The sequence below is a fragment of the Balaenoptera musculus genome, chromosome 6 (genome assembly GCF_009873245.2).
Source record: "Balaenoptera musculus isolate JJ_BM4_2016_0621 chromosome 6, mBalMus1.pri.v3, whole genome shotgun sequence".
Lineage (NCBI taxonomy): Eukaryota > Metazoa > Chordata > Mammalia > Artiodactyla > Balaenopteridae > Balaenoptera > Balaenoptera musculus.
In genome coordinates, this window is record NC_045790.1 from 96,521,385 (window position 1) to 96,548,809 (window position 27,425).

At 52.0% G+C, this 27,425-nt stretch overlaps 1 long non-coding RNA gene across 3 annotated transcripts in view; it reads left to right on the plus strand.

Moving 5' to 3' along the window:
* LOC118896830 overlaps positions 1 to 27,425 on the plus strand; it is a 33,661-nt gene that overhangs the window by 600 nt on the left and 5,636 nt on the right. For 2 of the 3 annotated variants that reach the window (XR_005020301.1, XR_005020300.1), the window contains exons 2-6: positions 262 to 329; positions 11,923 to 12,099; positions 17,855 to 18,032; positions 21,486 to 21,547; positions 25,036 to 25,163. This is a non-coding gene — a long non-coding RNA (uncharacterized LOC118896830). The remainder of the gene's footprint in view (positions 1 to 261; positions 330 to 11,922; positions 12,100 to 17,854; positions 18,033 to 21,485; positions 21,548 to 25,035; positions 25,164 to 27,425) is intronic. The other variant, XR_005020302.1, reaches the window with a different exon arrangement.

Here is a 27,425-nt window from a genome sequence, read left to right on the forward strand (position 1 = left end):
GAAAGGGGTCTAGAGGGGTGGGAGGGGCCCAGGTCTCAGTTCCAGGAAGATGTGGCTGGATTGAATTCCTTGAGCTGAGCTGACAACAGGCTCTGAAACATCTGGTTAAACTTTGGGCCACCTGCCTCTCCAATGCCAGAGCTGATCCAAGGCCAGGGAGGTTGTTTAACTCTCTCCTGGCTTGGCTGAGGAGAGCAGCAGAGATGTCCGTGAATATGCTGGGGCGGGGCAATCACCCATTCAGAGCCATTCTTCATGCAGGGCACCGGCTGGAGGAATCACATGCAGATCCTGCCCCTTCCAAGCTCATAGTCGTGCTGGGGAGACAGGTAAGTGCAATCTAATGTGCAGGGGTTTGGAGGAGGGGGTGGGATTCAGAGGCCTGTAGGAGGAGGGAGGTGAGAGTGGTGGGTGAGGGTGTTCCAGGCAGAGGGACCATCCTGCAGGAAGGCCAGGAGGGGGTGGGGAGATGTGTGTGGCATTGAGAGCTGGTTTGAGGCTGGACTCAGCTCACGAAAGGCACATCAAAGAATCTGGACTCATTCCTCGGAGAATCAGGAAGCCAATGAAGGGTTACCAACAGGGAAGTGACAACATCAGTAGGTACTGATTGTTATAATTATTGCCATTCTGGCTATCTCTGCATGTTCTCTGAATATTTCTGTAAATTCCTCTTCCTTCAAACAAACATTAGAATGAAAGCTCTAATAATCACCCCCTCTCGAAGAAACGTGCTCTATACCACCACAAATGACAGCCAACTATCAGAGCCACCCAAGCAGCAAATGATTTATCTTGGGTGGCAGTGAGTTCCCCATGCACTGGAGGCATGCAAGCAAGAGCCCAGTTGACCTTTTGGTTTTATAGGGCCTTCTAGCTAGATCTGCAGGGAGAATTAGGTAGAGCAAAGAGCCACTGCCTCCAGCTCTGCCACTAACAAACCACAGAGCCCTGGGCAAGTCATTTCCCCTTTTAGCTTGTTTCCTTCCTATGAAAAGAGATGAATGATCCTGCCCTTATTTTATATAGTTCTGTGATTTCAGTGAAACTATATTTGAAAGTGATTCATATATTGTAAAGAATTATTTAAAAGCAAAAATAAAAATCCCTAGATGATCTCCAAGATTCTTTTCAACTCTGAAATTCCTTAATCTATTCTATTTTTTGAATCCTTGAGGTGGATAGGACAAGAATTACCATTCCTGTTTTTCAAATGAAAACAAAACAAAACAAAACAGGAAGATAGAGATAGGCAGGGGAAGTTGTCTAAGGGGAAAATAGCTGTAAATGGCCAAACTGAGAGAGTTTAAATCCAAAACCAGGAACTCTAAGTTCTTTGCTGTCTGCTGTGGCAGGTTGCTTTTTCAGTCATAAACCCAGTAAGTGAACTAGTTGCTCCTTTAAATGCCCTTAAAAGGGTTAAGGACTATGAGTGACCCACATCTTAGTGTGCATTGGTTTGATCAGATTGCTGTTCCTCCTCAAACTGGAGTGAGGGGAGCCACACTGAAGGGATTTTGAGAAAAGTGCAGAGACAAGGGACATGTGCACTCTGGGGTGTGACAAGCGGTTTGGTCGGGACTTTTACACCAGGCTCCCAACCTGGATCCAAATGTGGCCATCACTGGATGTCTACAAGCAGGAGCAAAGTTCTGGTTCTGGTCTCTAATGGTGAATGTGAACATCTGCTACCCTTATATTGAGCACTCATGTAGCAAATTTTTATTAAGCCTCCTCTATGTGCCAGGCTTCCAGGCATTTGAGATACACTAGTGAACAAAACAGACAACGCTAAGTGTTTGTGGGGATATGGAGCACCAGGAACTTACACATTGCAAGTAAAAGCGTAAATACAACCGTTTTTTGGAAAACTGTTTGGCAACATCTACTAAAGCTAAACATATACCTGTTCTATGACCCAGCAATTCCACTCCTAGGTCTGTGCCCAATAGAAATGAGTGCATACTCCCACCTAAAGACATATACAAGAACATTCTTTGTAGCTTTATAGTCATTTTAGCCACCACCTCCATCACCACTACCACGATTTCTACCTCTATCTTTGTCATCATTACTGCCACCATCACCATTACCCCATCACCAATACCTACCAGCAGTGCCCATAATCAGCACTGCCAATAACCAGCAGTGCCCATAATCATTAGTCACTGCAGCCACCATCTCCACCATCATCATCACTGTTACCATTGTATGTAGTCTGTGTTTATTCACTTGAGAAAATTCAAGATGCAGTACCTGGGCCCCAAGCCCCTCATTGACCCTGATGCTGCCTGTTCCCACAGCTGGGACTGAGTGCCTCTGTGTCCACCTCCCCTCTTCACCCTGTTTTGAGCTTGTCCTCCACTTCCAGACCGCCCCTTTTCCTAGGGAGCCGTGGGACTCCTGTAGTTGAGGGAGGGATAGAGAGAAGGCATGTACAGAAGCTCAGCACATCTTAGAAGCTGGCTGGACCCTGCAGGGGTGCATCACCAGGCCTCGCTAGAGGGCAGCAGAGCATCATGCCAACACGGCCCCAGGGTTCCTCACAAAGGAGGCTTTGTCAACGCCCTTTCTATACATTTTCTCCTGAGCTTGTGCACTGTGGAGGGGCTGGCTGTGGACAGAGACGAGCAGGCCCTCAAGAAGTGCTTCTCGAGGGAATGAACAAAAGCCATGTTGAGCAACCAGGCGACCCTCCCACACACGCCCTGCTCCTGGTTCTAGCCCCTTCAGTCCACTCTCCTCCCTTCAGCCCCAGCCATCCCCCCCGACTGAGAAAACCCTACCCTGATCCCTGGGGCCTCAGAATGAAGTCTGAGGTCCCCTGGCTGGGACTGAAGGCCATTCAGACTCAAGGCCATTTGGGCTCTATCTCCAGCTGCCCCCTCTGGCTGTCCGTCTCCACTCCCCACAGCCCCCAACCCCTGCATCCTGTGCTCCAGCCCAAAGCTTTCCTAGGCTTTCCTTTGATTCCTTTAAACCTTTGCCCCTGCTGCTCCCTCTGCCAGGAGCGCTCACTTCTACCTGGTGGATTTGTCCTGCAAGCTTTCCCATCCATAGAATGCCTTTCCTCACACCCCCCGACCCACGAGGTCAGGCTGGAACCACATCTGTGCCCTCACAACCTCCTGGTTTCCCTCCGTTACAGTGCTGATCACCCTGCATTGCGCTTCCTCTCTGTCGGGCAGCAGGGACTCTGTGGGCTTCATCCCTGGGGTCTCTGAGCCAGGGCCCTGCATGCAGTAGGAATTCAACAAATGTTGGTCGGAAGAAGGGAAGGAGCCGGGAAGGAGGAAGGGAGGCTGGAGAGAGGGCTGCTGGATGCATCCCTACATCCCTCCCTGACCTCCATCTGTCCTCCCTCCCTTCCTCTCAAGGCTAACCACAAACTCTCAGCTTCATGATGTAAGGACTCATTTAGAGACCCATTTATCATAGAGATCATCAGCTCCTGCCACAAAGCTGCTCTCAAATGTGCCCAGAAGCTGAATGACACTCTCCCCAAGCTAGCCGCTTGGACCCAACCACGTGCTACAAATTTAGAGCTCCTAGAGGGTGGAGGACAGGCTCTAGGGGGCCCTGGTAAGCCCGGGTGTCAGTGCCCTCTGCTCCTCCCGACGCATTACACAGGAGGGCTCGTCCCCATTTGTGAGGTACAGAGACTGAGGCCCTGTGGGAAGAGGTTGAGCCCAGCCTGGGGCTCACCCTGCCAGACAGACTTGCATTGGATTGAGGTGGAAGAAAGATGATAAAGAAGATCAGCGAGGAGGATGGTCTCCCTTTATCACATGACACCCATCTGTCATTGCTCCACTTGTATCCCCCGTGGAGGAAAAGCCAGATGGGTCCAAGGACTGTTGTGAAATTTTCCAAACAGAGCTTGCTGTAATCTTTAATTAAAACATCAATGTGGGCCACAGGACTCATTTCACAAAATTCTCCAAAACAGGGACCTTAAGGGATCACTGAATGAATGTCTCTCTGGCCCCCACCCCATTTTGCAGATGGAAAAACTGAAGGGGTCCAGCACGGGCTAGAGCAACAGTTGCGTTCATGATCAAGGGTAATGATTTTAGGACAAGATGGAGGGAGTAACCCCTTGGCACACCCAGGCCACCACTTCCCCTTAAATGCCTGGCTCCTCTCCTCCGAAGCCTCACACGGCTTCTCTGCTGTGTATGGTGGGTACCGGCAGCCATGCCAGGCTTTCTGCTAGACAAGGAGCTTGGTGAGGGTAGGGATCCCATCCCCATGCCCAGCACAGGGCCTGGCACAGAGGCACACTCACTGTCTGTCTGTCTGTCTGTCTGATGAAGGCATGAAGGTCCAGCAAGAGGAAATGATACTGCCTGAAGGGTCGTTGTGAAATCAAAGGACCCAGGGTTGTTGAAACTCCTGTTGTTTCCAGAATCTCAGCTCTTCTCCCTAGAAACAGAAACAGCTTTCCCCGGCCTCAGTCCACCCACTGCTCACCCAAGAATAACTTACCTGTGAGCTGGATATCTTCTCCTAAAAGCAATAATGTTAATATGTAAGAAAGTTAAGGGGCGTTAAGGACCATCTCTTGCACAATGATGCCTCATGTGTCTGGAACCTTCTGGGTCAGAGGCCCGGGAGTTAATATTTATTCACACTGGGTATTTTTTCTCCTTTAATTAGTTTTCAAAGCAATCCTCTGGATTGACACTATAATTGTGCCCATTTTACAGATAAGGAAACTGAGGCTCTGAGATGTTCAGTAACTTGCCCAAGTGGTGTAGTGGGGATCTACACCCACTAAGTGGTATAGTGGGGATCTGTCAGTCGCCAGAACTTGTGCTCTGTCCTCTACTCTCTGCAGCCTCTTCCTGTGAGCTGTTCTGCAAAGCTGAACTTGGATAACTGAAGTTGACCTTTTACGTACACAATTCGTCTTAGTTTTACCATCTCTCTTGCAACATGCTCCCGTATTGGCTTTCACACCCCCCTGCCTTCTTCCCTGGGGAATGTTGAGTGATACTTTAAGGCAGTGGAGCTCCTCCCCTGGCATCAAAATCACCTGGGGACTCCAGGCCGCACCCACAGAGATTCTGATTAATTGGTTTGGGGGTGGGGACCAGGCATCAGTGTTTCCAAAGCACTCCAGATGGTTTTAATGCACAGCCAGGATTGACAACTTCGGCTTTCAATTGTTCTTGATGACCAAGTCATCCCACTCAGTGTGTGTGTTGGGCTATGTTCTGGTAGAGTGATTTCTCAGATCCTGATGGGCATTTTGAGACCTTGTGTCTGTTTTATCTAGAACATCTGCCCTTCTCTTGGGACCAGACTTCTGGATAAGCCATCTCATTGCTGCCCGAGATTCCCTCTTTTCTAGCTTAGAATCCACTGAACTCATGGAAAAGAGCAGAACTGTCCATAGGCCCTGCCTGCAGGGACCATGGGATCCATTAACAGTTTTCCAGATTTTTCTTCCTTGCTAGATTTCCTCTACACAGGTGACAGAAAGCTGTCCAATGTGTGAGGCGAAGCTGCACATTGAATTTGAATGTGAGTTAAGCACATTCAAAGCACCCACTGTGTGCCAGGTCACAAACTATGTGCTAACGATCCACTGTGTCGTTGGTGTTGTTTGGTTGAGCATAGAGAAGCTGCATCCTCTCCCAGGAAGTCCTCCTGGATTGGCATGGGAGCCCTCCTCTAAGGACCCACACCCTCCCACAACTACCAGCCCCAGGACCTGAACCCATCTAGTGGGGGTAGTGATGGGGCAGCAACATCTGTCTGCCTGGGAGAACTCTAAGTTCTCTGAGGGCAGGGACTGGTTGGTGAATCCAGGCATGTCTCTTAAACTGAACTACTCATAGCAGCTGGAACCGAATGCCATGGGAACACCGGCGAGGAAAGTGGATCCTGACCAGAGAGCAAGGGCTGGGGAATCTGGAAAGATTTCCTGGAGGAGGTAGCATTCAGACAGGCTTTAAAAATGTGTAGAAATTGGGATAGGCAGAAAGGAGGAGAAGAACATTTCAGGCAAAGGGAACAGCACGAGCAAAGGCCCAGCAGTGGGACAAGTTGAAGAGCAAACTGTTGCTTAGTGGGATCAAAGGCCAGGGAGTTTGGTGGGATCATACTCAAACTGCCAGAAGATAGAAGTTTCCGTGGAAGCCCGTGTAATGGTTCTGGCTAGAAACGCATCTTCACTCACTCTTCCAGATGAGCAGAGCCTGGGGATGATGTCCTAGTGCCCCTCCTTGAAATTATTCAAGCTCTTCTCAGGAAGCCCCACCCACCTTATCAGCATGAGGCCGCTGAGTTCCTGCCTGGGTGGGTGCCAGGCCCCACTGCTGACTCGCCCCTCTGGCAGCTGAGGAGCTGGAACACGAAGCTGCAGCTTCCACATAAGCCTAGCCGCCAAACCCTCAAAGCTGGCCCACTGAAGCAGCAGGAAGCACGTCTCCCGAGGCCACAAAGTCATCATTCCCTACTCTTGTGACCCAAGGGAGAGACGCGCGCACGCACGCGCGCACACACACACACACACACACACACAGCCTCAGTGTGTGTAGAGGACAGTGGACCAGAGGCACCCAAGACCCTGCTTCCTCCAGGGCTCTGGGATTTCTGGGAGCAAACACTGTCCCTGCCTCCCTGGGGGAGCTGGAGGGGGGAGACAGCCCAGCCCCCGACCCCAAGACACTGTCCCTGAAACAGAATCATATTCTCTCACCAAGCCTAAGAGGATTTGATGAGCACCAATTTCTGGGGCCCTGCACCCCTTCATTTCTTGTCAACCTCATCTCTCTGGACCCTTCTCCTTTCCAATTTCCATAAACTAGACCCTGTCCCATCTCCCCAGAATTAAAAGGGACTGAATTCTCTCAGTCTTAACTCTCTCTTTTGGCACTACTATTACTAGCATCATACTAGTACGTCCACTACTACTTCTACTACTATTGCTATCACTGTTTATTAGTACAACCAGCACTTCTACTCCTACTACCACCACCAGTCCTTGCAGTACCAGTACTTCTGCTACTGCTACTATTAGTACTACTGGTACTTCTTAATACTATTGCTACTACCAGTACTGTGACTACTATTACTATTATTACTTATATCATCACCTCTACTGCTACTACTAGTATTTATACTACTACTATTTTACGACTGTTACTACTACAACAACCAACTTCTATTTACTGCTACTTCTAATAGCAGCAAACGTGATGAATCAAACACAGTGGGCCAAGAACTGAGCTCAGCTATCAATTGATGTAATTTAATCACAGCAACAGCCCGCTGTGGTATTAATAATCTCCCTACTTTATGGATGGGGAAACTGAGGCTTGCAGAAGCTAAGTAACTTGGCCAAAGTCACAGGGAGAGTAAGAAAATGAGACAGGTTCTTGACCAGCAACTTGACTCTGGGGGCCAAGTTTGAGACCTAGAAGTCTTCTTCTCCCCATCCTTTGATGGTTTCCTGAGTACATCTTGGATTATCTTGAAGTCTCAGGAAAGGATTCCCTGAAGTTGAAGAAGGAAAGGGGCCCTTCCCCTCTGCAAGACATCTAGAATGCTGTGAACAAGGTACATAGTAGGTGCTCAATGCCTACATTGTTCGAACTAATTGGATTCTCGTAACAACACTGAGGTCAGGACAAGGGTCCAGATGTTATAGCTGGGGAAACTGAGACTCTCAGAAGTTCTGTGATCTATCCAGAGGTTAGAGTTGGGACTGTACGCCAGAACTGTCTTTTCATGACCTCGAATATGACGTGAACTATTCCTCCCAGCCATTAACTCTTCGATGTGCATTACACTTCCCAGTTTACAAAACTCACACATCTATCATATTATTTTCTCACAGTGACCCTCAGAGGGAGTGATCAACTCCATTTCATGGATAAGAAAGCTGAGGCTCAGATTGCTAAGGCAGCTTTTGAAGCACTCCTGGGGGGTCAGTGGCAAATCCAGGATTTGAATTCCCCACCCCATCCCCCCAGAGCCTGAGCGTAGGGCCTCCCAGCTGGGAGAATCCAAGAGGCCTCTCTCGGGACAGCCGTCCTGCCTCACTCTGTCCAGCCACTCCAGCCCCTGTGGTGGGTGAGCCCATGGCCCCTAGGGGCGGAGAGAACTGGTTATTTCCAGCCTGGTACTTAAGGGCTGGCCAGGGAGTGGGGTGTGGGCTGGCCAGAGGCTTCTGTGTTCCTGAGAGGGTCTGGCCTTTGGCTGCTGAGACCTAGGCAGGGGGTCAGGGATTTCTGTCCAAGCCATCTAGGCTAGCCAAAGCTGGGCAGGCCACCCCTCCCCCAAAAGGTAAGATGTAGGTAGCCAAGACACACACAGGCAGCTCATTCAACCCCCTCCAGGTCAGCTGACCCCATCCTGGGCCGTGGCCCAGGCTGGGTACTTCCTGGGCTGCTCCTGAGAGATGGAAAGAGCAGGCAGCCGTCCTGATAGGGGCCTGAAGCAGTCACAGAGGCCTGAAGATGGATTAAAAGCCAACACGTTATGCTCTGAGCACCTACTCTGTGCCATCCTTCCTCCCAGCAGGTCTGGGAAATTGCCACCCATCACAGATCCCTCTCCCCCTTGCGTGTGGAATGCTATTGCCACCCTGACCCTTTGCAAAGCACTAAACACTGCCTGCCTCAGGACCTTAGCACGTGCTGTTCCCTCTGCTGAGAGCACCCTTTCTTCAGCTCCTCACATGGTTGGCTCCTCTGTCTTCAGGTTTAAATTTAAAAGCTCAGCTTTCAGTGATGTCTTCCCTGACTTCCCTGGCTAATAAGTTCCCTCCAACCACCCCCAGCTTGTCTCTCACCCTCCTCTGCTTCCTCCTCAGCATTTGAATTTAATTTTTAATCTACTTGTTGATGGTCTCTCTCCCCCATGAGGACAAGGACAAAGTCTGTTTTATTAACCATCATGTCCCCAAGGTCCAGCAGACAGCCAGACAGTTTGGAAAAACATTCATCACGTGAACAAATGGAAAGGAAGTGAAGGCATTTGCCCACGTCCTCACTGAGGGCATCATCAGTTGAAGACGTGGCTCTGCCTCTCTCCAAGTTGCCACCATGCCCCCGTAAGCAAGCGCAGTGATCACGCCACATTCTCTGCAGTGGTTCTTCCTCAGCCCCAGAGGCACGTCCTTTACACGTGGGGCTCTGCGCCCTCACAGGCCCTCCAGCCTCTGCTTGCATATCTCCAAAAGACAGCAAGCTCACCCCATCCGTTGCAATATTTGACGATCCCTTTCAATGCTGTGTGACCTTCCGAATGACAGAGCAGGCTGTTCTTCACAAGTTCTCAAATGCTGAAGAGGAAGAATTTCTGTCACTAGCACAAGGCTTTGGACTTTGACAATGCACTTTCTGTTTGTTCATTTATTTCCTGAGCCCTCACCACGGGCCAGGCCTGTGGTCGCCATGTAGCGAACAAAATAGCCTTGGTGGCTCAATGATGTTTAAGGTCTGTGATGGCCTGTGAGCCATAGAACAGCGCTGGTGGTGGCAGAGGGGCACGTGCCGTAGATCTGATGCTTCTGAAACCTCATTGTGCACGCATATCCCTCGGGGATCTTAAGATGCAGATTCTGCTCCAGCGCATCTGGCCGGAGAATCTGCATCTCTCAAGCGACGCTGCTGCTGCTGCATGGACCACACTTTGAGTGACAGGGTGTGGACCCAACTGACAAATAAGAACAGTGAGGCCCAGAGTGAGTAAGGGACTTGCCTAGGGTCACCCGGCCCGGCAGCAGGGGCTGAGGAGGGAGCGTCCAGCTCCCCCGGCCACGGCTCTGGAATTCACGGTGCAGGCTGGGCTCAGTGTGTCTTTGTGAGCTGCAGCATACCTGGACTCACCCGGGCTGCCCGCCCCTGCCCATGAATACTGGGCCTCTTTCCTTCCTGCACCAGGCTGGCGGGCGCACGCCCACAGACGCCCCCTCTCCTGCACACATACTCACACACACACACCCTGGCCAGCCCGGCTACCCTCCCTATTTGGGGAAAGTCAACAAGAGCATTTGAAAAGTCTTTCTGTGTGGAGAATCTGTTTGTATAGGGGGAGGAAACGGAGAGCTGGCCAATAGGTAGAAATATTAATGAAGCTTGTTATAAAGGGCCCATTCACGGCTCTCCGAGTAAATAGGGCTCTTGTCGGGCTGCCACGTTATCTGCCAAGTTCAAGAATGTGGTTTGAAAAAATAGAATTTAAAGGGGTGAGGTGGAGCCTTAAATGGCCAGCCTGCTGGAACTGGAGCCAACGACAGGGGGAGCCTCCGCTGAGGGGCTGGGGGCACCGGGGCGCTGTGTCTTGGGGTGAGGGGCTGCCCAGGAGAAGGGCGGGGGAGGAGCCGCTGGTGTCGGAGCTCAGAGAGCATCCCACCCACCGTCCACCATCCACCGTCCACTGGCGTGGAAGGCCTGGTGCCGTCCCTGCTTCCCATTGGTATCTGGCCCGGGGCTTGCAGTTCTTCTGTTCGGCCCCCCCACATGGTGATGCGGGTCAGGAATGGAGTGTTTTAATCCCAGCTACCTTAACTCCTCTGGGAATTTTGCCCCTTGGGTTGTTGGTAATGGGGTCTCTGAGTGGCAGGAAGAGAGCTTTTCAGTAACTTTCAGCCATACTGCAGCACTACTCCACAAAGCACAGCCATTTTCCCCTGCCCCCTAAATTCTACCTTACAAATTGTTACCCAAACAACTTATGAGAAAGAGCATAAAAGACTCAGACCCTCGACCCACTCAGCTCACACAGGGCAAATTCTGGGCTCAGAGAAGGAGAGTGACCCACTCAAGGTCACTCGGCAAGTCTTTAGCAGAACTGGGGCTTGCTTCCACCAGTTCCTTGTTGCACCAGGTCCCCAGGACTGCGGACGGTGGCTGGCCCAGAGGAGGTACCTTGTCATTTCAAGTGCACAATGTTTTATTTTTAGCCCCCTGACTTAAAGCAACTTATAAACAAGGGTCCTGTCTTACGCCCAATTTGCCCCTGGCCAGCTGTGCGGCCTTGGGCAGGTGACTTTGCCTCTCTGAGCCTCAGCTTCCCTTTCCATTGTAAAATGGGGTTATTGAGACCAACCCCTCCTGCTGAGAAGACACAAAGAGAGGATGTTGGTGAGGTGCCCACTGCTGTGCCAGGCCCTCGGTGGGTGGCCCAGGACAGTGGCTGTGAGTGTTTCTTTTTCTGTCCCAGCCTGCGGTACAAGAGTAGAGTCTCCAGGAAGACTGTTCCCTGGCCTCTAGGTTTCAGGGCATGGTTTCTGCTTGGGTCCTAGAAGGCTGCCCCACGCTGAGGGTCATAGGAAGCTGGTAAATTGGGAGTCAGGGGCTTCTGCCACGGGTGACGTTAGGCAGCACAGCCACACCTGAGTGTGAACTATCGCGAGGGTCTGAGAAAAGGCCCTGCAGGAAGCCCTGGCAAGCGGCTGACCTTCCATCCCCTCTCCAAAATGGCTGCCCAGAATCCACCTCTGTCAGACAAGGGTTAACCTATGTGTGGGAGAACATTAACACTGGCTTTTCTTTACAAATAAAAGGGGGGAAATTCCTATAAAGCAAAAAGGAAATAATCATCAATGCAAAAACTGAATGGAAACATTTTTTTAAAGACCCTGCCAGGAGCTGGCTCTGTGACCTTGAACAGTGGGGAACTTAAGGATATTTGGAATGCAGGGAGGCAGCAGCATCCCTTTAAAGGGAGGTGGTGTGGGCTACCGTCACAAGCACAAGTTTTGGGGCTCACAGCCTCAGGCTCAAACCTGGACTCTGCTCCTCATTGGCTGTGTGACCTTACGCAAATGACAGACCTCTCTGGGCTTCCATTTCTTTGATCTGTACAAGAAAAGAGAAGAGAGGGTTAAAGTGTGTGAAGCCCTGGCACATCGCGGATGCTCGTTAAATGTCAATTTCCTTTCCTTTCTGGGCCTCTTGGCAGGCCAAGGGGAAGCGTCTAACAGGTCTCACCAGCCAGACCTGAGAGAGACCCAGCTCTGCAGGCCTCGGCGCCCGCACAGCAGCTCAACAGCCTGATGCTGACTATGTCTTCACAGCCCTTTACAGTTTGCAAAGCACTTGTCTACTCACCATTAGAGCCTCGCAAGAATCCTGTGAGGTGAGTAGGGCAGTGTTCACTACCCACTGGGCTGGACTGAGAGAGGGTAAAAGACTCGAACCCAGAGCTCTTGGGCATGGCCCAAATCTGTCTTCATTCCTTCAACAAATATTGGTTGAGGATTATGTGCCAGGCACTGTGCCGAGCATGAGGGATACCGTAGTGAGTAAAAATAGACACAGATGGATGGATGACAATTGGATGGATGGATGATAGATGAATGGTGGATGGATGATATTTGGATGATGGATGGATGATGAATGGATGATGGATGGGCGGTGGATGGGTGATGGATGGATGAGTGAATGAAGGAAGAATGGCAAGTTCCTTGTCTCTTCTTTCCACCACTGTGTCCCCAGTACTGAGGATGGTGCCTGGCACCGAGGAGGAGCTAAAACTTGTCACGTGGTATCTTCTTTGGTGGTGTGGACTCAAGAAACAGGCTACACAGATTTCTAGCTGTGTGACCAAGGGGAAGTTATTTAACCTCAGGGTGCCTCAGTTTCTTTATCTGTAAAATGGGACTGACAATACTTTATAGGTTGTTGTGAGGATTAAATGAGTTAACACATGAAAAACCCTTAGAACAGAACTGTCTGGTGCAGAGTAAGTACCATGTAAGCATTGGTCATTATTATTTTTCTGGTTTTACTCCTGAATTCCCTTCTGTCTCCTTAGGAAGATGATAAATTCTTTGAAGGCAGGGCTCTGGGTGCCCCACCTGGGAAGCCTCCTAGTAGAAGCGTCTGTTGATGCTGTGGTTCAGAGAGGGGAAGACGTTGAGTCCAAATCAGGGTCAGAGAAGTCCAGGATGCACACTCCACCGGGGCCAAGGGTAGAGCTGGCCCCTGGCGGAGGGGGGCAGGACGGCAGGATGGTCAGAGCTCTGGGCTGGGAGATAAAAGGTCACATGTCCATTCTGGCCCTGCCATGGCCCTCCCCCCTGGGGCCCAGCCTTCTTTGAGCCTGGGTTTCCTCTGTTAGACATCCAGGGAGATAGTCTGCTGTGAACCAGTTGAGTCTCAGACTGAGGAAACACGAATCAAGCTATCTTCAACTCCTCATCCTCAATTTTCCTTTCTTTGAACGGATTTTTCCGAATCGGAAAACTTGAGCGTTTGCTAGCCTTGGAACACACACGCGCTCTCTCGCGCAGCCGAACTGCTGTGTCAGCATCAGCTAGTGGTTGAGGATGGCACAAGATGCAGGGCTCATTAACGCCGCCGAGCAGGGCCAGGGTCCCCCCGGGTCAGCTCCCCAGAGCACACAGGCTGCGCTTTCTCTCTGAAGGCCGCCGACAGTCCCACCTTGTCCTAGCCCTGCGATTTATAGGAGCCAGTGGTTGACACAAGTTCCCGCTCGGCGTGGGCTCGTGGGACCGTGGGCTCCACTAGACGCCAAGAGCCACAGAGAGAGCTCCCGCCCGCCTGCCCCTCACTCTGTAAGTGAGTCACTGGGGCTTGGAGTGGGCCACCCTGGGGGTGGCTCCTTGTTGGAATAAGACAGTCACCTTCGAACAGAGCAGGCAAAGATGGCATGCCAAACCCTTAGCTTGGCAAAGCTTCTGCCCAGAGGGCACCAAGGTACCTCCTTCTAGCCAAGGAATTGCAGGCACTCGGGCTGGCATGGCCCTCTGGGAGCCGTGATCCCAGCTCCTCCAGATTGAGACGGGGAGACAGAGGCTCAGCCCGAGAGGGGAGTCGGTGAGGCCATGACACACAGCAAGTCAATGGCAGAGCTAGAACCCTGGAGACCAGGTTCACGGGCATCTCCTGCTGCCCTGCGGTTCTTCTGCTAAAGGAAAGGGAGCAGCTGAGAGCCTCCCTGGCTTCTAAAGCTGACTCCTGGCTGGTCTTCTGGGAGCCAGGTGGGCGCCTGGACCTCTGGTTTTAGGGACAGATTCCTGGGTCTCCCAAGTTTCTAGGGAAGCCAAATTGATGCCCCTTTTGTATGACAGGAAGAGAAAGGGATGTGGCACGGAAGAAAGGCCTGGGCTTTGCAGTTGGGCACACCTGGGTCCTAATCTTGGCTCTGTCAGTTACTAGCAGGATAAGCACGGGCAACTTACTTTCCTCCTCTGAGCCTCAGCTTCCTCATCTACACAATGTGGTAACTTGTCACCTACATGGTGGGTCATGATGTCAAGTGTCTGGCACATAGTAGGCACTTAATAAATGGTAGCTACGGCAATAGCAACGAGTTCCGCTCCAACTGGCTCAGGCAGCCTCAGTGGAGGGCATAGCTGGGATAGGACCTGGGCTTTTTAGGTGATGGGGCCCTAAGGTGATGTGCAGGCACTGGAGGACTGTCCTTTCAGCACAGGCAGGAGAGCCCTGGGGCTGAAAGCCTGGGGGCCTGCCTGGGTTACCAACCTGCAGGAGAATAAGTGGGCAAATCTCAGCTCTCTCTTGGACTCAGGCTCCCCATCTGTGCAGTGGGTGTTGGAACAGCAAACTAAGGTCACTGCTGAAAACTCCAGGCTGGCCCAGCTGGCAGGGTGAGGACAACACCCACACTGGGCCTGCCTCCTGCCTAAATGGACGTTGTCTGAGGAGGCAGAGACTCAACCCAGGGCATCCAAGACAGGAGGCAGGTGAGCGGGCGGGCGGGTAGGAAGGAAGGGACCAGACTAGGCTGAGCCTGGCAGAGCAGGGCTACTGTCTCAGGTCCCCGGGCTGATCATCCAAATGGCTGTGAGGGCCCAGTCTTCCTGGGCCAGGCCCAGGCACTTAGGACCAAGGGTTCTTGGCAGCAGTGAGGAGAGGGCCTCAGCCCTTCCCTCTGACGCTTAGCTTCCTGGGCTGCAGCCACCCTGGCTCAGGGCTTGGACCCACTCCCCTATGTTAGGTCCAAGCAGCCTGCAGGGTCTCCAGGAAGCAGGGGACACGCTGGGAGGCCCTAGGCCTGGTGGGCCAGGCTGCCAGAGGCCTCTCTGCTGCACAGTTAAGGCCACACTGCTGCAGAGTGACCTTCCTACAGCTCCGTGTCTGCCATCTCCTCAGCTCAAAAACCCTCCGTGGCTCCCCAGTGCCTGGAACCAGCTTCATATTCTGGGGTGTCTGTGGCTCATGGAAGAACTTCAAAGTGTCCCGGAAGCCTTGACCTGGGTGCCAGACATCGGGCATATACAGTTGTCAGGGGAGAGCTCTGGAGTTTCATCAGATTCACATAAAAAGCCACCGCCCCACGGGCTGAAGTCCAGGCTCTTGGTCAGCGTTCAATGCTCTCTCCAAGCTGGCCTCAGGTCTCAACATCTGCCCCTTCTTGTCCCTCCACGCCACTCCCCGCCCTCCCTTCCTCGTCTCCCCTCCTGGAAGTTCTCCCGGCTACTGGCCCTTCTCCCAGGCCCCACAGCATCATCGAGGCCCCCCTCCCTTACAGTCATTCTCAGAACCGTCCTCTCCTCCACCCGTGGCTTTCACGGGGCTTAGACTTTGCCCTTGCCCGCCCGGACCTTTGCAGTAGCCTCTTGTGTGCTTGCCCTGCCCTCCCCTCCTCCAGCCTACCTGCCAGCCCTGCTGTGTCACTCTCCTACCCAGATCCGTTCTCTGTCCCAGATGAGTTGGATGATAGGGCAGAGGGGAAATGGAGAAGGAGGAAGAGGAGCAGGTAGAGGAAGGGGAGGAGGGAGAGGAAGAGGAGGGAGAGGAGGAGAGGCAGAAATGAGAGAGAAACAGGCAGGGAGAGAGAGAGGCCTTGGACAGGAGAGAGACATGCAGGAGAGGCAGAAACGGGGAGATACATGGGGAGAGACTGACAAGAAAAGAAAGGGAGGGAAACAGGATATAGAGACACAGGGAGCTATATAGTGAGAAACAGAAAGAGACAGAGAGATGCAAAGCAAGGCCAGCAGAGACAGGGATAGAGAAATAACAGAGACCGCAGCCAGAGAGGGCTGGAGCCAGAAGCCAGGCAGAGAGAAAAGGAGATTGAGCCCGGGGGTGCCCTCGGCCGGCGCTAGAGAAATGGCTTTCCAGTGCCTTCCATCCCTGGAGTCCTGCTTCTCCTCCCCTCCTCAGAGCAACTGATGCTCACTGGGGAGCGAAGGAGCAGGGCCTGGTACCTGATCCCGCCGCCTGGTGGCTCCCCGCCCTCCCCACACTGGAGGCTCTGGCCTGGCTCCCTAAGACACATGTAAAAGACTCCCCCATCATCACCCTGCAACCCTCTGTCCCTTAAGAAGTGACCGTGGGCTGGGCTGGGGGCATCACAGAGTTTTAGAATTTAGGGACCTCCTAGTTCAGAAAGTCCAGCTGGCTGCCAGATAAGCTGTGTGATACTGGCCCGGGACCTTAACCTCTCTGGGCCTCTGGGGAAGTCAAAGGGCAGATTCAATGTTGTCTGTGAGGGACACTGAGAGGGCTTGTGTTACACCCTCTCAACCCACCTGCTCCCAACTCCCTCCCAACCCCAGTCCCACTTGAGGCTGATCTTGTTTCACCGTATCTATGACCACTGCTCTGGAAGGCGGGAGAAGAAAGAGTTGGGGTGAAAGCTCTGGCCATTTCCCTGGGGAGCACGCGGCCCCGGGCTGATCTCACATTCCAGCTTCACCTCTGCGTTGGTCTCCGCCTCAGCATCTGAGATGGGAATTAAGTTACCTGTCGCCAGAAAGAGCCTGGTTAACTGTTCTCTGCCCAGGAGGATGGCCTGGTCCTTGCAAAGCCAGGGTCCTGTTGGGAAACTTGGCAGGAGTATGGAAGAACAACAACAATAATTGTAACAGTAGCTAGTGTCCACTGAGCTCTCACCCGCTATTCTGCTAAGCGTCGTCCATCCTGGTCTCAGTCACAAGACCATGCGACATGGGTGCTCTGATTCTCCCTGCTGATAGTTAGGGAGATTGAGGCTTGGGGCCAGTAAATGGTGGTGACATTCAACTCCAGACAGCCAGACTTCAGAGCACTCTTATCCCTTTAAAGGGCATGACAAGAGTGACACCCTTGTTGGTGCCACACCCATCCAGGCAACACTGCTGTGGGCCCAGCCCAGGACTGGGGACCAGGAGGCAGGATCCAGCAGCCCCACCTTTAAGTGCTCACTACCCAATGAGAGCAAAGACAGTTACCCAATGGGCAGAGGACGTGCCCCTTAATGAGCACCTACTACATGCCAGCCTCTGTGGTACGCAGCTCAAGTACAGGCTCGGCACATTGCCTGGGTTTGGATTCGTGATATACGACTTATCAACTGTGTGACATTTGGCAAGTTACTTAACCTCTCTGTGCCTCAGTTTCCTCATCTGCAAAATGTTTCCTTGAGTTGTTGTGAGGATGAAACATACTGATTCTTAGAGGGGTCTCAGAGCCGTGCCTGGCATGTGCTGAGGGCTTAGGCCTGTTACCCACCATCTTCTTCATCACCATCGTCATCTTCTTTATCAGCACTTTTTGGAGACCATCCTGTTTAATCATCCCAGTAAGTCTGTAAGGTTGGCATGATTATCCGCATCTTACAGATGAGGAAACTGAGGCCCAGAAAGGTAAAATGACTTGCAGTAAATTAGTAAAAGGCTGAACTAAGATTTGAACCCAAGACCATAGAAACATGGCCTGTGTTTTTAACCATCTTGTGTGTCAGAGAAAAAATTCTTCCTTTCTTTTTCTCTCTTCCTCCCTTCCTTCCTTTCTCTCTTTTCCTCCCTTCCTTCCTTCCTTCCTTTCTTCCTTCCTTCCTTCCTCCGTCCCTCCCTCCCTCCCTTTCTTTTCTCTCCCTCTCCCTCTCTCTCTGTCTTTCTTTCTTTCCTTTATTCAAGGAATATTTATTGAGCATCTTCTACATGCCAAGTCCTGTGCTGGGGCTGGAATTCCTGTGCTGACCCCGGAGACCAGAGAAATGTTTTCTGCTCCATTCTCACTGGCTGGACCTTGGCCTCCTCCCACCTCCCTGGCTGCAGCTGCAAAGAGAAGAAAGCTTTGATTGGGCCCTGAAAGGTGGGCGGGGGACAGGCGTGGGAGGTATCCGTTGGGAGGCAGGCTCCCGCCTGTGACACATAGCCTCCCTCTGTGTCCCACCGGCTCTGTTTACCTTCATGAGAAAGTGCACTTGTCCAGCCCTGGGTTAATGAGGTAAGACTTCATCTAGTGGATCCTGTGGAAGGATGTCTGGGAGGAAAGGGATGGGCAACAGGGGGCACAGAAAGAGAAGACTCAAGGCCCAGGAAGCAGACGCCTTTACCAAGGTCTGCTTGTGCCTGTGGGGGTCCCTGGGGGGCCGGAGTGAGAGGAGCCTGGACCAGTCCTCAGTCCTCTGCAAAGTGGGGTGGGGAGCATGTAAGAGGGGTTGCCAAGTCCTCCAACGTGGGCCGTCTCAGCCCCAATCATCAGCCCTCGGCTCACATATCCCTTCCTTCTAGAACCTTCTCAGACTGGTTCCAGGGCCCTCAGCTGGGTTCCCACAGCCCCTTGAGCCCCTACTGATCGCTTGTCACACGGACCGAAATGGCCCGGTTATTTCCCTGCCCCATTCTCACCTCTGGGCTTTGATGCTTCTGTTTCCTCTCCTTGGAACTCTCTGACCCTGTTTAGCTCCCTCACCTCATCCAAGCTCTCTTCAAATGTCACCTCCTCAGAGGGGCCTTCCCTGACCACCCTATCTGAACTAGGCTTGTGGTGATTTTAAAAACATGGCTGCAAATTTCCTGACCCTCTTCCTAGCAAGAGGTGGGGTCTCTGTCCCTTCTCTTTGATTCTGGGTGGCCTTGTGACTGCTTTGACCCATAGTGTACGGTGGAAGTGACACAATGGGACTTAAGAGGCTAGGCTGTGAAAGGCCATGGAGCTTCTGCCTTTTTGCTGGAACGCTTGTTCTTAGAGCTTTGAACCACCATGGGAAGTCCAACCGCTCTGAGGCTGCCATGCTGTGAGGAAAGCCAAGCCACATGGCGAGGTCATATGGGGGTGATCTGGTCAGCTGTCCTGGCTGAGCCCACTTTTTAGTTACCTAAAGCCAAGGCACCAGACATGTTATATTAGCTTCTAATTGCTACTGTGTTTTCAAATTACCGCCAACTCAGTGGCTTAGGATAATGCAAATTTGTTCTCTTAACACTTCTGGAGGTCAAGTCTCAAATGGATCTCACTGGGCTAAAATCAACCTGCTGGCTGGGCTGCATTCCTTCTGGAGGCTCTGGGGGAAATCCTTGCCTTTCTTCAGCTTCTAGAGGCCGCCTGCATTCCTTGGCTCACGGCCCCTTCTTCCACCTTCAAAGCTAACAGAGTAGCATCTTCTAACCTCTCTGACTATGTCCCCCGCTTCCCTTGTCACATGTCTTTCTGTGACTTTCCTGCCTCCCTCTTTCCCTTATAAAGACTCTCACTATTCCGTTGGCCCTGTCTGAGTAACCAAGGATACTCTAACCACTTCAAAATCCTGAATTTAATCACATCTTCAGAGCCTTTTTACCACATAAGGTAGCATACTCACTGGCTCCAGGCATTAGGACGTGCACATCTTTGGTTGGGGGCGACAGGCACTCTTGTGCCTACCACACGCATGAATGGAGATGCTTCCAGATGAGTCCAGCCCTCACCTGCTCACACCCCCCCACGGCCATCTGAGTCTTCCCAGCCGAGGCCCCAGACCTCAAGGAGCTGAGACAAGCCCTCCCCGCTGTGCTCGGCCCAAATTCCTGACCCACAGAATCCGTGAGCATAGAAATGGTTGTGTGAACACCGAGCTTGCGATTGTCTTTTACACAGCAATGGCTAACTTTAACAAGCCTCGTTGGTCTCATCATATTCAAACCACTTAGCCTGCTTTGGTTTTTTTCACAGTACTTATAAAACTAGCTTATACGTTCATGGGTTTCCTGATCTATTTTCTGTCTCCCCTAACTGGAACATAAGAGCAGGGGAATTAATACTTGTTGCTATGTCCCCAACACCCAACCATGCCTACCAGATACTTGTTCAACAAATTCATGTTACCCCCATCAGACTGTAAGATCCCTGAGGTTAAAAACCAGTCTGTCTTGACAAACACTGGTTTCCCAGAACCCCAGCTGGGTCCCAACACAGCGGAGGGGCTCAGTACATGTTGAACAAGTGACTCTCTCTTCTCCATCTAACTCCTTCCTCCTCGAGAATTGTGAAGTCAGAGGGAGTTTGGAAGGCACCTCTGAGTTCCTCTTCCCGGGGCTCACAGGCTCAATTGCCTACAAGGGCCAGCTGGGAACGTATGTAAACTGGGCCAGTTGAACTGTAAGGCAGTTGGGAGTGCTGAGGCCTGTGGCCAACTGGAAATTGCTCTACCACCCAAGGCATTTCTTTTAAAGATGGACACATGAACAACCAATCAAAACATGTCTCATCTTGTTATTTCCTCCCCCTCTCTGGTCCTCCATCCACTCCCTGCCCTTCCTTGCCCTGCCCTGTGCCCCAGGAGGCTCACGTCTACATGCTGCACAGCCTCGCCTTGGCTCCCTTGTCCCCTAACTTCTGAATGGGTTTGGTTTGTGGGGACACCGCTATCGGAGGGCAGGAGGGGAGAGAGGCTGGGGTGTTTGCACCCTCTCTGCCCTGCGCTACGGTAGCTTTGCGACGGCTGCTTTCCTAAGGCTGCACCTCCTGCCCGACTCCCCTAACCCGTTCCCTCCCCTTGCCCCTTAGGCTGGGATGGCAAGAGCTTCTCACTGCCCCCAGGTCTTCACCAGCCCCGGCTGATTCCCACGACCCTGCCCAGTCCTCTGTGGATGCCTTGCTTTGAATATTTCCACGGAGAAGTTCCATTCTAATTTTTTTTTTTTAATCACTGTCACTAACAGTAGTATCAGTAGTTATCAGCTAGTCTTTTTGCCTGGAGTGTTGAATGCTGTCATAGTTGACCCCTTTAGCAGTGTGTGCTGCCTCCTGCCAGGATCCTGAGTGTGACAACATCTGTAGACCTCCTTTGGCCCTGGATTCTGATCCAATCTCCCAACCGGGCCAGAAGTTTCCCCTCAAGCCCCTGCCAAAGAGTCATTGATTTCTGCTTGTGCTGCCCCTCACCCCCGCCAGGCCTGGCTGATTACCACCCCCCATTTTTATCCGTACGTTGTTTGAAACTCAAGTTCCTTTTCCGGGTGGGGTGAAATCTACCTCTGGAGCTTTCCCCAAGGCCACCCAGACCACATGGACTGTTGTACAGGACAGCTCTTCAAGTGGCTGTCCGCCCATGAGATGACTCTGCTTCAGGTCAAACTCCCCTGATACTTCTCCTGGGCCTCAGAGGACCTCCCGTCTCTCCCCTGTCCCCATTCCCACCTATGCCCCAACCAAACATACAACATAGAAATCTGTTGATTTTGTTCCTGGGTGTTGGAGGCCAAGAAGAGGATGAAACATGTCCGCCCTTGGGCTGGATTGGATTTTTTGGGAACAGTAACTGAGTCACTTTTCCATTAACAGACAGATTTAAGGAGCTTTGGAGACAACTTTCTCACACACTTGGCTTTCATCAATGGTGGTCAGTAAGTTCCCCATATCCTGATCTTCTTTACATATTCCCCCAAGATCAAGGGCAAGGCTGCCAGGATTCTATCATTGTCCATGTCGTTCTGCCATGACCCAGCCAAAGTTGGAGGGAGTACAGCTCTGGACCCTGGTACCCTTTCTGGGTACCCAGGAGTTTCTATCCCTCTCTGGGCCTCTTTTTCTTCTTTTGAAAAATCAGGCATTTAGATTGGGTGGTTTGAAAAAAAGCCAAAGTCTGACATCCTCTGTATATGGGCCTTCTTTTCCACAGCACTTTATCCCAGTGGTAAGGGCCCCTTCACATGTGCAATGATCTGACTAATGCCATCTCCCTAGTAGGCTGTGGGCTCCACCAGAGTAGATACCTTTGTGCGTCACCTGACAGTAGTAGGTACTCAGTAAATGTTGGTTAAATGAATGACTGCCTGGTTGAATTTTAAAATACCATCTTCAGTTCAGTGTGTGGAGAGTCCAACTCAGCTCCACAGGTCACCTGGGAACTCCATGGTGGGCCCCAGCCCCAAATGGAACACTGAAGAGCTTCCTTGAAAAATTAAAAAAAAAAAAAAAAAAAAAAAAAAGGAGTATTCTTTTTTCCTTGCGGCCCACCTGGCTGCCAGGCCCCCTTAAATGCCCCAGGAATATTCCCCCGAGGCTGCCCTGGTGGAACAGCCCAGAACTCTGTAAGGAGCTGCATCGGGTTGCCTTTTTTTCCTGCTGCCTCCTAATATTAACCTGGCGCTGGGTCTCCAGCCCCCACGCAGTGATGGGAGGCCCTGGATGGAGCCAGAAAACAGATCCATCTGGAAATAGAAAAATAATGCCAACACTAGCGGTTTTGTCTGGCTTCCACAGTGGGGTGTGGAGCAGGCCCATGAAAGGGGCTTTGAGGGCCGGTGGGCGGGTGAGGGCCGTGGAAGGGAGCGCCTGTGTACCCAGCATCAGCTGGGTACCTGTGCCCAGGCCCCCAGGGCAAGGGACAAATCCGCAGGGATCAGGAGCTGTGTCACAGCTGACTCTGGGACCAACCAGGATTCCACAGTGTTCCGGCCCGACCTTGAGTCTGCGTGACCTTAAGTGAATTGCTCGGCCTTTCTAGGCTACCTTGCCCCTGTGTTTCAAGTGGCGGTAATAAGCTCTATGCCTAGGAGTTGATCCCATGGCCAGAGCACCCAGCCCAGTGCCTGGAGTAGAGAAAGGGCTGAATAAATAGCTCCAGCGGTGACTGTAATTTCTGACTTCAGACCTTGGGTGAGCCCACTGTGCCTCTGTCTTCCCATCTGGGCAGTGGGCCGTGGCCCAGGGTCCTGCGGCCCTGGAAGCCAGTGAGGCGAGATTCAGCGGCCCTGTGCCCCAGGACAGAAGGAGGCACCTCCCTCCTGCAGGGAGCCCACCTGTGTGCACAGCGCCTGCGCAGACAACTCAGAAGTGGCCGGAAGCTCCCCACGGCCCGTCGCCAGCTTCCTAGGAGAGCCCGTGAGCATCCCTGGACATTGGCTGGACATTGGCTGCTCTCAGAGACTCAAAGGGCCTGGGATGGGGGCAGAGAGAGCCCCGGGCTGGTCCCCAGCAGCTCCTGCTGCTGGCTTAACCTGTAGGGGGCTGTGAGAGCAGGAACCCCAGCTCTGGGTTTATTTTCCCATGCTTGGTGTGTTCTTAGGCAAGTTATGTCTTTCCTTGTTGATGTTTCCCCTTCACTCACTCACTCACTCATTCATTCATTCACTCATTCATTCAGCAAACATGTATGGAGTGTCACCTCTATTCCAGGCTCTGTTCTTGTCATTAGAAATATCAATAAATGACAAAGTATCTATCCTCCTTGGGGGCAGGAGGAGGGGAGGGGCGCACTGGAGGGGAAGCAAGCTGGGGTATAAGGAGGAAGTGACAGGGCAGTTTTGGACAAATTGAGTTTGCAGTATCCATGGGACCTCCAGGGAGTTGGCTAGATGGGCATGAAGCTCACGGGAGCCAATTGCGCTAGAAACAGAGCACTGAAGAGAGGAAGGACCTGCCTGGCCTCAGTCTCCCCACTTACCCACAGCCCTCTGTGCTGGTGATGATGATGATGATGGTGGTGATGACGAGCATTTATTAAGGGCTGACTCAATGCCAGGCAGGCCCCATATCAAGTGATTTGTGTATTGCCTTTCATTTCATTATCAGAACAGCTCTGAGGAGTGAGTCTGATTATCCCTATTTTCAGAAAGAATTGAAGCTGAGAGGTGAGTGTCTTTGGCAAGGTTCCCTAGAAACAAAGCCTGAGACAGAGAGACCAGATGTGTGGTTTAGTGATAAAACCTGGAAGGGAGGGAGGGCTGCCAGGGGGAGCGGGACAGGGAAGGGAAGGAGTGAGGATGTGGGTTCTGCAGTGCGGACGGCACGACGGGCACCGGCGGGCTTTGGTACCAGCATCTCAAGGAGGCCACTGACTCGCGTTACTTGGGCTGGGTGCCCAGCAGGCAAAGGGAGCAGCCTGTAGTGACGTCATCTGGGCTCACCAGGCTGCAGCATCTGGGGGCTTCTGAGGGGCTTCTGGGGGTCATCAGGGGTCTGGCTGAGTGGGAAGGGCCCTCCTGGCTAGAGGCTGAGCCTGTGTCTTCCAGCTCCTCTCCTGGCCTGTCCTTGGTGTGTGTGACGGTGTGTGTGCTGTGTGACTGTGTGTGACCATGTGTGTGCACGTGTGTGTTCTCCTCTCTCTCCTTGGCCCATTTCTCCTTCAGTTTCTCTGCCTGTATCTCAGAATCTCTGACCCCTCTCTTGCTCTCTTCCTGTGATGTTTCTTTCCTCCTTTTTTTTTTTGCGCCGTGCCATGCATCATGCGGGATCTTAGTTTCCTGACCCGTGATTGAACCCGTGCCCCCTGCATTGGGAGCTTGGAGTCTTAATCACTGGGCCACCAGGGAAGTCTCTCTCCTCCATTTAAGACATATATTTCTCCTGGTGCCATCTGTCGTGCTCTCTTTCTGTCCTCTCTCTTCTTGTACATGGCTCTGTCTTCTCTCTCTCCACTTCTCTTTAAGTTTCCAGCTTCATTTCTGTCTGCCTCTCTGAATTCTGTCTCTTTTTGTCTTTTCCTGCCTCCATCTCTGTCTCTCTGCCTCTTTCTCTCCTGTCCCTGCCCATGGCTGGGCCTGATACTGAGGGTCTGAGGACTAGGGGTGCCTGCATCACTTCTCCATTGGGTTTTCTCTTTTCTTTTCTTTGGTTTTTTCTCCTTTCTTCTGTTTCTTTTTCTCTTTTTTCTTCTTTCTTCCTTTTTTTCTTTCTATGAGTTTGGTTTTTAAGATTCCACATAAATGTGAGATCATACAGTATTTGTCTTTCTCTGTCTAACTTATTTCACTTACCCTAATGCCTTCAGGGTTTATCCACGTTGTCGCAAATGGCAGGATTTCCTTCTTTTTTATGACTGAATAATATTCCATGGTACATATAGAGATGCAACCACTTCTGATTGGCTTGTGTCCCACCCCATCCCCAGCCATCCTTGAGCTGTGATTCCAGGCCAGAATCCACGCAGACAGCAGCCTTTGGCCAGCTCTGTTCAAGATGGTGGGAGGGGTTCAAAGGAGAACAAAGACAAGGATGATGCTAGACGCCCAGTTGGAGGTATGTGGTCATCAGCACCAGGGAATCAGGACCTGGCTCTATAGGAGGGGAAGCCCAATGCTTGTATTTTCAGATGGAGAACCAAGGCCTGGAGGAGGTGGGTGGAGGGCTTTGGGGGATTGGTGGACAGACTTGTTCAAGGTCTCATAGTGAAGTTGGCAGGTTCAAGGCCAGAAGTCAGGGCTCTGGGACTCCAAGCCCGGTGCTTTTTGCACAGCTGCCAGAGGCCTCCTCATAACGTGTGGCTGTTCTCTCTCCCTAGCAGCTCTCAAGACCCTTCCCAGGGCTGCAGGCAGGGCCAGGGAAGCATTGAGCCAATCAGGCCTCTCCCAAATACCCCACCCCCTTTCCAAACCCCTCCCTCTCAACGTAGCCACTCCAACTGAGCTTTAATTTCCAAGACCTCACCTCCTTGCCAACCCCACAAACCATACCCGTGCCGTGACCCATTCCTCTGGGGTTCTGCTCTTATCTTTGTTAGCAAGGAGCCAGCCAGCTGCTCCAATAAATCTTCCAAGGTAAAGTGCAAATAAGTGTGCTTGGGACGATGAGCTTGTGAGGTAGTAATTGGTGCTGTGATCTGTGTGCTTCTTCCTTCATCCCCGGTTCAAGCAGCTGGTCAGCCCTCAAGATGCTCTGGTGGCTGGAGTTTTGGGAGAGCCGAACGCTGGGGCTGCTTGATGTAAAGTCTTGTGTGAGCTCAGAGAGGAGATAAGGGTCCCAGAGGGGAAGGGAAGAGGCGAGGAGGAGGAGAAAGTTGGCATTGGTGGGTCCTCGGGTTGGTGGGAAACAGATAAAGCCTCAGAGGGGATGCTCCACGGTGTCCCTAGGAAGACTGGATGCAACACATTGGTTTCTTAGCTTCCTACGTCCAGTGACCTGCCACCAGGTCACTGGACGTAAAGGGACATCTGGCACAGACAGTGTGCACCTCAGTGGCCACAGATGGGAGCAGAAGAACAGAGAGATCTCCCAAAACGTATTACTCTGCATAAGACCCCAGGACCTTTGCATGACCAGAACCAGGATAGGGGGATGTAAAGGAGCCTCAGTAATGACCAACACTGAATTTCCTGCCAGCACGGTGATGCACGGACTCAAAGTTGGAATTTAGTTTATTCAAAGAAAATAGAGGAAGGCCATATTTCTTGTACCCTGTGTTGTGGACTGAGATTTAGCCTTTGTGCATGTTGAATAAATGAGTTAGACAATGAAAGAAGAATGAAGGATCCCTCTCTCCCCTCCAGCTAACACAGTCTATCCAGAGACCTCTGTCTAAAGGAGCATCTCCTACAGATGGGGTTTCCAACAAGGGTAGGCCACGGAAGGACATATTTTGAGGCTGACAGAGTCTCTGAATCACCCAGATATGGATGAAACAAGCTATGACTGGGTCCAGGGACAAGCCCACCTCCTCTGGTTGCTGAGTCACTGGGGAACACACTGCCTGAGGAGACATAGTTACTGCCTCTCTTTCTCTCTGTCCTGTGTGAATGGATGCTGATGGAGGAGACCAGGGCATTGGCTGCCACGGCGGCATCCTTGTCTACACCTGGTGATGTGGGCTGGGTGGGGCTGGGTGGGATTACGTAGGGGCCAAGTGGGGAGATGGCTAGGAGAAGGTCAGAAGGCAGGCCAGGCTCTGGAAGCCTCGGGGCCAGGAATGCTGCCCATCACAGAAGGAGGAGTGGTCAGGCAGCCACACAGGTTGCCTTTGCGCATAATCCCTGCTGGGACTGAATGCCCCCTTGTGTGAGGTCCTTGTCTGCGCTGAAGTAGGTCACAGAGTTTAAGGATCACAGAAATCTTAGCCTCAGAAGCATGGAATCATAGAAGCCAAAAGGCAGTGCCAAGTAGGATTCCAGGATTTTAGAGCCTCAGAGCCCTGGCATCAAAAGGCATGAGAAGTCTTAACACTTTGGGCATGAAATTTTATGGCTCAAGTGATCTAGGAACCACAGAACCTCGCACTTGGATGACCCTTGGAGGTTCTCATGTCTGATATACTCCCCAGTGCAGCGTTCCCTTCTAGAAAGTTCTAGAAGGTAGCAGTCTTCTTCAGATAGGCAAGGAGGTGACAGCAAGGCAGGACGGGACACAGGAGGCTTCCGTGTGGGATGGTTTTAGGAGTTCTGGGTTGGAATTCCTGACCCAGAATGTCTGTGTCAGTGGCTATCTCGGAATCTGAAATTGCACCATTATCCATTCTTTCTCTGGATCTAGAAAGTCCTTTGGACTCCAAGGATCTGTTTTGCTGTAAAC